This window comes from Lissotriton vulgaris, chromosome 2_1, assembly GCF_964263255.1.
Source record: "Lissotriton vulgaris chromosome 2_1, aLisVul1.2, whole genome shotgun sequence".
In the NCBI taxonomy this organism is placed as follows: Eukaryota; Metazoa; Chordata; class Amphibia; order Caudata; family Salamandridae; genus Lissotriton; species Lissotriton vulgaris.
The window spans coordinates 1,084,342,098-1,084,354,618 of NC_141687.1; positions in this window are offsets into that span (position 1 = coordinate 1,084,342,098).

Genomic DNA, 12,521 nt, shown 5'->3' on the forward strand with positions numbered 1-12,521 from the left:
GTTGCGTTAAAACACTTAACGCACAACCTTCTCTCTCGTGAACCTATAGTGTAAACGGCTTACTGTAATCAGGAGTACCTAACACAGGAGCCAAACACAACGCATCACGCAATTCAGAAAAACTTTTCTGACAATCTTCAGTCCATGGCAAAGGAGTCAGAACATCCTTGCACGTGAGAGCTAACAATGGCTTCGCTAACAATGAGAAGTTTGGAATCCATTGTCTGCAGTATGACGTGATACCTAGAAAGGCACGTACGTCTCTCTGAGTTGTTGGCACAGTCATTCGAGCAATCGCTGCAATTCTTTCTGGGGTCAACCTTCTTCCCTCCTTTGACAATAAGTGACCTAAATAGGTTACTTCTTGACAACAATACTGTGGCTTAGAAGGTGACACCTTGTGATGTAAGTCACATAAATGCTGTAACAACGATACCGTAGCAGTTTTACAAATTTGCTCAGTGTCGGCAGCCACTAACAGATCATCTACATACTGAATCAAGGCCGCACCCGCAGGTAACACAAATGCATCAAGTTGACTCTTAAGGGCCTGACTGTAGATCAATGGACTCTCACAGTAGCCCTGTGGTGCGCGTTTAAACCTAAAACTGCGACCACCTAATGAGAAGCCGAATAGATCTCTGCTTTCCTCAGCAATCGGTATACTAAAGAAAGCATTCTTTAGGTCTATCACCGAAAACCAGGAGGCAGAGGCTGGAATCAGGGTCAGCAGAGCTGTAATGTCAGGAACCACTGGAAACTGTGGAATCACAATTTTATTCACTTCTCTCAAATCAATTACAAAACGGTACACAGGAGGCTTAGTTGGGTCAGTTCATTTCAAAATAGGTAACACCGGACTATTACACACATTTCCCCCAGTTTCTTCAATAACATCCTTTTCGATCAAATCATAAATGATCGCTAATAGCGCTCGCTCGCCATCAAGAGAGATACGATACTGGGGAATACGCGGTAGTCTCACATTTGATTTTAATTGGACTACATAAGGTGGTATGTCCAGTAGGCCCACATCATTGGGACCCGTTGCCCATAAACACTCAGGAAGGGAACTCAATTCAGGTGGGAGCTTATCAGTTGACAAGTACATAGAAGAGATCCCTCTCTGACCTAATGTAAGCTCCACTCCCGTAGGAGAGCAATACAGAGTCGCATATAACCGCTTCAACAAATCCAGACCCAAGAGATTCTCACCACAACCAGTAGTTAAAATCAAGGGAGCCTCCAGCTCACGAGTCCCGATCGTAAGGGACAAAGGGCTAGAAACTGGATTGCTAACCGGGGTGCCAGAGAATCCAACGGAAAAATTCGTTAAGCCAGACAAAGGTGCGCCAGGGAGTTTCGAATGCATAATGGAACTTTTTGCTGCACCAGTGTCCAACAGAAAAGGCTCAACTACGCCTGATGTGGCAACTGCGACGTAAGGCCCTCTCTGATCAAACGGAACTGATACTACTCCCTCTCTTTGCCTATGGCTGTCCTAATAATCGTTTTCTGCACCAATCTCATGCTCAACATAATAGTCATCCACATGATACTGTGCAGATCTGTCAGACGATGCATTCCGTTGATCAAAACAATTGTTCGTGTTCGATGGAGGAGCAGAACGCTCATTTTGATTTTGAGAGGTACCACGACCTCTACCTCGAGAAACTTGCTGATAACCACCACGACCTCCTCGAACCGAGACACCATTCGTTCGGTCACGTAAAACAGGGCAATTAAACTTATAATGGCCCTCACCCCTACAATATGCACATTGATTATGCCAAACCATAGATCTGGAGGCAGAGTATTCAGAGCGCGACTGCATCCTAGAAGACTGCGCCTGTGGTCGATACTGCACATGTTGCTGTTGCGAGTCATTCTGATTCGAGCGCAGAGGATACGCTTGCTGCAATAAGACCTTAGTTTTTAGCTCCTTCGTTTTCTTTTCTGCACAATCATTCTCCTCCTTTTCCCTATTCTCATAATATTGAGCCGTTGCTAATATTTGAGCTGTGGTTGAAACAGCCCAAGCACTTTCAGAGTTTTTCAATTTGTTGCATAACTCAGGCAACAGATTGAACACGAACTTATCGACAAACAATCGCTGACCTCCCTCAGTGCTCATATCCTGACCACTATGATCAATAAATGCCTCCTCAAACCTAGTAAAGAAATCGGAGACACTCTCGTCTTTCTTTTGTTTGTAGGCAGACAATTTATCTCAGTTCACCCTCATCGCTGGCATGAGTGTTTTCATGAGCGTAATAATTCTTTGGGGCAGATCCGTAATTAACTGTTCAGGCTTAGCCCCACCAACTTGTTGTCCGTCGGCCGCTTGCAGCGTTTTTCTCTCATACGAGAAGCGATGTAACCGGCTCCGTGTTAGCGTTCTTGCTAGGGTGTTGCTATAGCAACACCCTAGCAAGATCGCTTCTCGTATGAGAGAAAAACGCTGCAAGCGAGTCCTTAAACGCTAACTTCTATACTCGCAGAATTTATACGTTCGGCTACGTGCACAAGACCAAACAGATAAACTCGTTCAACTCAGAAATTCAGATTCTATATTTATTTAGCAAACATATACACCAAAGACAACTAGTTACCAGGACCCCTGACGAAGGGGTGTAGACCCCGAAATGCATTGGGTTACAAATGTAATTGTGTTGTACTGAAACTGTTTTGGAGAATTGTACATGATTTATTTACATTGACTATTGATTTTTGATACATTGCTTACAAAATGATATGAATGGATTTTTATTGACTAAATTTGTGATGATTTAACAACAAAGTAAAAATTTGAATAATGGTTTCATTTGTATAAATAACTAATCGTTATGCGCACTGGAGTCCTGGAGATCTAGCGATCCCAGGCCATATTCATAGATACTTAAGGGTTTAGCAGGCACTAATCTAGTGCTGCACACATATCGAATTAACGCTAAGAGACTGAAAATTTGAGTGCAATACCCTCAACTACATATACATTAAAATTGGAGGATTGACAGTAGCATCACCTGGCATCCACACTGGGGGGACCTCTCGCATGGGATACTGACCAGATTTCATTTTCAGATCACCAGAGTCATCGTCAAACGACACTCGTGAAGGCACTGTGGACCTAAAAGCTAACAATCGCTCTAATGCACGCCGTACATCACCACCTACAATCATACCGTTCGAAAACTGACTCTGAAGTTCAGTCATATCGGGCGGTACGATATCTAGCTCATCATTATCCCACTCTTCTCTCAATGATTTGCACATCTCTTCGAACACAAATCTCTGTGTGGGCTCATTAAACTGAGAGAACGTCTCGAAAACTATGCGTGAAGTGTACTTAGCAGGGTGTCTAATCCACCTACGCGCCATAGATACCAACATCTCACTCTCCTTCACACCAGGCATTTGACTCTGTCTCTGAGAAGTTTCAGAGGCATCGGATTCAAATAGCGATCCGAAAAGTGGAGAATAGAGATTAGCAACAGAATTAGGTATACGTTTACGAACAGAAGGGGAAGAGGAAAGAAGTACAGGAGCATTAATATTAGGACTAAACGTAGGAGCAGTGGGAGTAGCCAAAATAACAGGAGTAGTAGTAACAGTAGACTGAGAAGTGACGGACAGAGGAGCAGTAGGAAGAAGAGGTGGTAAAGGAACAGAGCCCACTTGAGGAACAAGGGGATTTGGAGGAACAGGACCAACTACAGGCTGACCAGCAGCCGCCGGAACAACAGGCGGAAGAACAGGAGGAACTACAGGGGCTGTAGCACCCTGTACATAAGGGGGTGGTGACTTTAGTAAATAAGATAACAAAGGATCCTCTTTCGATTCTTCTTCCTTCTTTTCAGAACTCAACGGTAAAACCGGATAACATTTATCCACCGCCATGCTATGCTGTCTGATAGAAACTTCCCTTTCCTTCTCTGCCTTGTCTCGCTGATGCTGTTCATCACCTTGCATTATCGAAATTATACCCTCTCTCTTATTTTTCTTAGTCAGCTTGATTTCTTTCTGTTTGGCCTCTTTACGCCATAACCTAAAGGAATCAAACATTGCTGGCCTAGCTTTCTTTTTAAACAATTTTGCTTCGAGATTATCTAAAATCTCAGTTTCAAAGCTACCATGGGGTGGCCAACTAAGGACACCATCTTTTCTCGTATAACGGATCCAAAATGCATTATATATAATGGGGCCCACTCCATGTCGACTATAAAGCTCATAAATTGGAGTTTGAACTGGAGGTATCGGACACGAGTCCTCCAACCGGTAATCCGTGTTGCAACATCTAAGGAAACCAAACAAAATACTACGGCCAGGCATCATGCACACTAACCGAGTTTCAAACTTCAAGGGTTATCAAATTACGATATCCTCGCAAAAATACAAGACCCTCGGTTTTTGGCAATTGCAATTGTCAAACAAAAACCCAACAACTAAGGACCAAAAAATGCAATGGAACCATGCAATCAACCAAGTTTCAACAACAACAACCAAGTTTCAAAGTACGAAGCAAATGTCAAGCAAATGCCAAGTTTTCAAATTTGAAACAAATGTCCCTAAAAAGGAACCAAAGAGCTAACTTCAGAACTGGGAGCGACCCACAAATACTTAACTGAAAGAACAATGGCATCACCAGGAAGGCCCGTTTATCGTCTCGCCGTACAAAGGACTACGCCAGGCACCAAAACAGGTCGACAGTCAGGGCATCAGTCCGTCGCAGCCGTCGGGAAGCGGGAATCTTCGCGGGAAAAATCTTCGGACCACTTATTTCGACAACAGGATCGATGAAGCAGGGTGCACCTTCCCTCAGAGATTTCACACGAAGTTCCTCACGATCGTCAGGCTTTGGACCGGTACCACATGATGTCGCCCCACGTGGGGCGCCAACTGAAGGACTGGGCTAATTTAAGGCCCAGCGGTGCCAGGGGACAACACCTGAAACCTTCGTGGGGATACCTGTTCCGGCGTACAAATTACAGAGACACGGGACACTTCCTTCGGCGTCAAAGATCAGCGTTTATTTACTGCAGGGACACAGAAATCGCTAGAAGTACAACATAGTGTAGGTTCAGAGAGTCTGCTTCAAATTGCAAAAGTGGATCGCTCCTTTTATACACATTTTAGCCAATGCACAACATAACGAACAAAAGGTTACAACTCAGTTCCCACAGTAAACTTCAAAAGGGTCGCATTCATGTTTTCAGAAGCCCGGAACATAATTACAGAAACATGTCGGTTCCCAACTGTAAAAGCACACTATCCCACCATTAGGCACATTCCATTCTAATCATAAACGACCTAAGAGAAGGGACAGAAACAGGTGCAGGGAAACAAAGACAGAACAGTTTGAAAAGAGTGTGGGGGCAATATCGGAAGCGTGATCACAGGATCAAAGGATTCGAGCCTAACGTATGCAAGGCTGAAACAATAGACCGGCACAGCAAGATGAGCCTCGAGCGGAGCCATCTGCTTTTGCCGTGTCATTCCCCTAGTCATAAATGCACACTCAAAGGAATATGCATCTTCCGCAAGAGCTTGGGAATCCCAGGGTCATCAAGCGGACATTGTCCGTTCGCCGGCTACGTGAGGGCAAGAAACAAAATGGATGCCATATCTAAAATGGAACCCGAAGGTTCAGATGAGAAACCCGTAAATAAGACGAACCCTTCCAAGTAGTGTAGCAAAAACACGTACACCTACTAATCTCGTCATTTACGGTTCATAGATACCAAACTCATCCATATCCGACCAAGCCCAAAACGTCGTTCCGATTCTTACGGAACTTCACATGCACCATAATGTGCGCATCGGAATATGACAAGATGGAAATAAAACTGACGCTCCAACCATCTTGAGTAGAAGTGTTCACATGGGGTTCAAGCAAGCCAGTGACCAACCTAGGAAAATTTACAGAAAAACTGTCATACAAGAGCCAAACGACCAAAGAGGAGATTCATGTATTGAGAGGGGATATTCCAGCACCGTGCCTACTAAGCAACATCACAGCACAAGTAATGGGCCTTCTCAAGATGACATACAACATGTCAGAAAAAGGAAGCATTTTAAAGAATATCCAAAACTACTGAAAGGATTGGGGAAGTTAAAAGGGCGACAAATCACGCTCCATATTGACGAAACAATAAGACCTGTCGCTCAGCACCACAGGCGAGTACAGATACACCTGCAGCCACAAGTTGAGGAAGAAATAGAATCATTGCTGAAGCAAGACATCATAGAGCCAGCAGAAGGACCGACACCCTGGGTGTCACCAATAGTGGCTGTACCGAAAAAAAACACATCAAAGATCAGGATCTGTGTCGACATGAGGGTACCGAACACAACCATTGAAAGAGAACAACACCCCGGGCCTCATCTTGACGACATGATCAGCTGCCTAACAGGAAAGAGACAATTCTCAAAACTGGACCTGTGTAAATGATACCACCAGTTAGAACTAGATCCACAATCTAGATACATAACAACGTTCTCCACGCACCTAGGCCTATTCCGCTATCAGTGTCTGAGCTTTGGGATATCGTCAGCGGCCGAGATATTCCAAGAGACCATCAGGCAGGTGATAAGACCAGTGAAAAACAGTTTAAACTATAGCGACGACATCCTGGTCTTTGGCAAGTCAGAAGAAGATCACGACAAGGCGGTAAGAGAAGTATGCTCCCAGCTAGAGGGAGCCGGACTCACACTAAATGAAGACAAGTGTGAACTAGGACGAGATGAGTTGGTGTTCTTTGGACACATTTTTTCAAAAAAAGGAATGCGGCCAGATCACAGCAAGGTAGACACTCTGGAAAAAGCGAAACAACCAAGCGGTGTGGCAGAAGTCAGGTCATTCCTTGGTCTTGCCAGCTATTGTGCAAGGTACATCCAGGACTTTGCGACAGTGAGTGCACCATTGCGGGAGCTGACAAAGCAAGGACAGACTTTTGAATGGACAAAGGAGTGCAGCAAGGCTTTTGAAGACATAAGGGAGTCTGTGACTGCTGTAGATCATCTGGCATACGTCGACCCACTGTTGTGCACAGAACTAACAGTAGACGCAAGCCCAGTAGGATTGGGCGCAATACTGGCACAGCACAAACCCCAGGAAAGGACTCACCAAGATGTGTAGTGGCCTATGGTAGCACAAGCCTATCAGACATTGACAGAGCATACTCTCAACCAGAAAAAGAAAGCCTAGCAGTTGTGTGGGCATGCGAACATTATCACATGTTCATCTACGGGAAGCCGTTCATGATAGTAACGGACCACCAAGCATTAATCACAAATCATAATCTATGGGAATCCAAACGCCAAGATACCACCCAGAATAGAAAGGTGGGAAATAAGGCTAATGGATTACAATTTTAAAATAATACATAATCCTGGCAAAGAACACAACCCAGCTGACTATATGTCCAGACATCCTTTGCCACACAAAGCTGAGGCGATGACGATGGAGGAGACATATCTAAATTTCATCCTGAAACACAACACGCCCGCCTCAATAACAATGTCAGAGCTGGAACAAGAAACAAAACGAGACCCAACTATGCAAGCAATCCAGCAAGTGATGAGACAACAAAGGTGGAGACACATAAACAACAACAGCACTCTGGATCAATGAGTAATAAAGGAGGGATTGCTAGCATTCAAGAAAGTAAATGAAGAACTATCTGAAACCGAAAATGGCATCCCGATGAGAGGAACAAGGATAGTGATGCCCCGCAAGCTGAGGAAACAAACGGTAGAACTAGCACATGAGTCACACCGAGGAATAGTAGCAACCAAGAAAATGCTGAGAGAAAAGGTGTGGTTCCCAGGACTAGATAGCATGGTTGAAGAAACTGTCATGCACTGTCAATTCTGCCAGGTGACAGGACCGCCACCAAAGCCAGAGCCTTTACACATGTCTGAACTACCAAAGGCAGTGTGGACAGAATTGGTGGCCGACTTCTATGGACCACTAGAGACAGGAAGCTAACTACTAGTCATCATAGATGAGTTCTCACGATTTCCAATTGTCAGACAAGTGGCCCCCACATCTGTAAACACTACCCTACAAATAATGGATGATGTATTTGCTGCATGGGGCTCGCCCCAAACACTCAAAACTGACAATGGCTCGCCATTCTCGGGAGAAGAATTCCGACGGTTCAGGGAATACCTCTGGATCAGGCACCGGAAAATAACACCACTGTGGCCCCAAGCAAATGGAATGGCAGAGTGGTTCATGGGGACCATAAAGAAGGCAGTTCAAAGAGCTAAATTAACGCAAGTATCAACCGGACAGGCCTTATGCCAGGTATTGAGGGATTATAGGAACACCCTGTAATGGCTGCCCTTTTCTGGCTCCTTTAAGAGGGAGAATGATGGAGAGTGACTCCAGCCTATCACCCCCATAGCATAGGGATTAGGACTATAGACAGGATCCCTGCCTTTTATATAGTAGAGCATTTTCGTGTCCCTTTCCTTAGTGTAGGGCTTATGAATTTAAGTTAGGGGATAGATACATAAGTACTAATCATGATTTGCCCATTTGCTAACGTGTTAGGATATTTTCCATGGAGTTACGCATATTGCGGGCCCTGTAGGCCTTAAACGAGACAGACTCCATCTTGCTCTATGCCTGGTAGCTCGAGAGGCCTTCTAGGTTAAGTGTAATGTTTTAGTTTCAAGCTGTTGTTCGCTTGGAGAGAACCGGCTCAGGCTGGCCCTTATCGAAGGAATGTATTTTTCTCCACTCCGAAGACACAACTTCAGGCCGGCCGGCTGGGAACGTGTCCTTGGTACGGGGAGGTACAAGAATTTGGTGGGCGGCAGGTTGCTGGCCGTAACTTTCCATGAAGGAACGGGCTTTGATATTAGCGAAGGTGTTAGTCAGTTGTTAGTTAGTTCGTAGGCGGCGTCTAGCCGTTAGCATCTCTGCCATTAATTATTTCATGGCGGACAGTCGCCATCTTTGAAGTCCGAGAAAGATTTAAGACCGAAACTCTCTGGGAAAGACTGAAGGAGAATTAGCGCGGAGCGCACTGACACCGAGAGAGAGAGAGACGGTAGCTAATAACCAGCAAGGTTCCGGTGGCCTGGAGGGAAGCAGACGAGGTTGAGCCTAGCGGTGCAGACGTGCACTTGTGACGGCTGGGGTGTGACTGCGAGGCGAGCCAGGACACAGAGACGAGAAGGGAACCTAGATGACTGCCGAGTCCCGACTTCATGTTAACAAGGTGATCTCCGCCCTTTCTTTAATGAGCGCGCATTCTAATCTTTACCTTTTCTTTACAGAAATTATGTTGCATAGTATTGTGATGTATGTTTATTGTCAATAAATACCCTAGTTCTTAGAGAACTGATATGTGCCTTGTATTCTTGTTCAATCCTGGTAAATGGATTTCCTAGTTGAGCGTTGTTTGCATGAACGGATGTGAAATCCCGATCAGGTAAATAGTGATCAAATAAAGAGGGAGCGAGTGGACCTTTGATGCCAAGAATAGGAGGTACATCATATCATTTGGGAACCGTATTAAAATTCATTATCATAGTTCTATCCCAAGTAGATAAATGAGACATTGTCCCGATAATTGCTCATAGGAATGTGGTCGTCGTTGATATGCGGCATTAGTGAGAACGTTGGGGAGGATTACCAGCGTGGATACCCACAGGATTGTGGCTTGCGTAAGTGAGAGCGTCAGGGGGGATGACTGGCGTGTAGGTTTACCGGATTGTGAACCGTTTGGAAAGGAGAGCATTGGGTTCTGCAGGCCCATGTGTAGACGCACCGGATTGTGTGTCATATCTGCCCTAGGGTAGATCAGTCTGGGTCGGAGTGGCCGCGAGACTAACTGATGTGAATAAGATATTGTAGAAAATCTATGCATGTGTATTGCTATTTCCCCATCCTTTGGTACGACCTGTATAGACATATATCTATCCATATTCATTGTGAATACGTTCTAAGGAGGGAGGTGAGTACGTTTTGGCTGGGTTATAGGGGATCCCATCTAAGCGCAAAATCCGGCCATTACATCTGGCGTCACAAACTGTTTACGAAGCCTGTGTGCGCTGTATTGTTTTGATCTTGTTGGTTTGCGCTCGGCTCGTACGTATAATATTTTGTTTATAATTGTGTATATAACTTTTTTGTGTCAATATGTTTGCGAAAAAATCACCGTCGGTTTTCAAGTTACCGATTCAGATTCCCGGCTGGGAGTGTACGCCTTACGAGGCTTTGGCCCGTGAGTGGGCTGATTCTACTGGTTTGAGTGAAAATTGGTCTTCTTGTTTGGAGCAGGCGGAGCCTGCCGATGTGGTATCGTGCTTACAGAAAGCGCCAGTAGTGAAGGGTGATGAGCTTCCTATTTTAGGACGCAGAGGTTGGATTGTTCTTAATGCATATCGGATTCTTCATGAGAGGTTTGTTCAGCTACAGAAGCAGTTTAAGGACATGGAAGGACAGTGTGTTGAGTTGCAAAATGCGCATACTCTTTTGCGTTGTCAAAATAAATTGCTTGCCGACAAACTTGAAACATATCAGACCATAGCCGAAAGAGCTGCGGTCCGCATTGCACGATATAAGTATAAATATCGTCGTGGTCGTGTATCTACTCGTAAAGTGCGTCTGGTTGTAGCAAAAGCCGGAATGGATTGGAACCCTGATGAGTGGGATGGTAATATCTGGGATTCAAATGCTTCAGACTCCTCGGCGGAGGAGGGTGACAAGCGCGAATCTTCTCGCTCCGGACGTGATTGCAAATCTGCTTCATATACTGATACGGTTCCTCACAGCGACCGTGCTCGTTTTTCCCATTCGGATGATGTATCTTGCCCCGATTGTTCTTCTAAATCTAAGTTGCGGGCTTCCTCGGAAGCTCTTCCTGAGGTTTCTGCTCACCCTGTGTTTCAGCGCAAATTACAACAAGCCCCTGGTAATCCAGCTGGTATTGCTTTGGATTGTATTGAAGATTTCACTCAGCAGGAGGTTAGTGACATTTTACAACGATTTCGACAACGGCCTGGTGAGGCCTTGCTTACCTGGATGGTGCGCCTTTATGAACTTGGCGCTGCCGGTATTATGCTTGATGCTGTTGATTGCTTACGGTTTTGCTCTTTGAGTTCTGATTCTACTATTCAAGATCATTTTCGGAACTATAATGGTGCTGGTCAAATTGCTTTGCTCCAGCTTGCGTCTGACGGCTGTAATCACAAATATCCTACTGAATCTGATTGGCCTATTGATGACAAACCATGGTACACTTTGCGCGATGCGTCGCAACGTTTAAAGGAGGAAGTCATGAAAACCGCTATCTTTCTTAGTACTGCTGACAGATTGCTGGATGGTCTTTTGATATCTTCTGTGCGCAATCGAATTATCCGTTCTTCGCCTGTTGCTTACAAGCAGGTCATGATGACTTTGTTGATTAATCAAACTGGCAATCCTTTGTCTGCTGTGCTTGACTCTGTTCGTCAGCTTGGTGAGCTGGGTGAGTGGTTTAAACCTGAAAGACAATCTCGACCTGAGGGTCGTACTGGTGGGGACTATAAGTTCTCTAGACGTGACATGTTTCTTGCTCTTATTGCTGATGGTGTCAAAAGGGAGGACATTGACGGTGAGCCTAATAATCGCCTATGGGACATGTTTCGTAAGCGTGGTTTGGATCGGAAGGAGGGTGCCCGTCGTGTGCGAAATAATGAGTATGACCGTGGTTCGGATGACAGTGGTGATGAGAGACGACGTGTGAATTCTGATCGCCGTGATGATCGGCGTTGTGAACGTGATGCATCCCCTCATCGTGTTGGCGGGAGAGGGAGAGAGGATGACCGTGAAAGGGGGAGAGATGATCGTGTTTCCAACCGACAAAGAGAGGAGAGGAGTTATTCCCCTGAGATGAGAAAAAGGGAGGATCGTAACAGACTTTCTGACCGCAATTCACAATTTTTTGAACATGACAATAATCCGTTTCGTACTGGAGACGGATATGAACAAGATATTTTGATACCAAAGAAAACTGAGAGCATTTACCCTGATTTGTCTTGGTTGACAGAACGCGGGAAAAATGACTAGGAAATAGGTCAAGCTCCGGTACACAAGTGGGCTCACAGAGACAACAGACCCTATGTAGATATTGAGATTTTTTGGAAACATCGTAATATCCAAAGGGCCCGAGCATTAGTTGATACTGGGGCGGAGGCCACTTTGATTTATGGTAAATCAAAGAAATTTAAAGGACAGTTTTTCACAATTACTGGTTTAGGTGGTAAAGAAACACCCGCAGTTCAAACTGCACTTGAAATTAAAATTGGAAGGATTCCTCGTAGAGAATATTCTGTGTTGGTTGTACCACTTTTGGAATATATAATTGGAATTGACATTTTAAAAGGAATGACTTTGCATTTGGATGATGGTTGTTATCAATTTGGAACTAGACAGTACATTTCGACCAGACCCGTACGGGTTGGCCGTTTGCGAATGCCACCTATTAAAATTCCTTTGGCCACGAAGGTAATTTCTCAAAAGC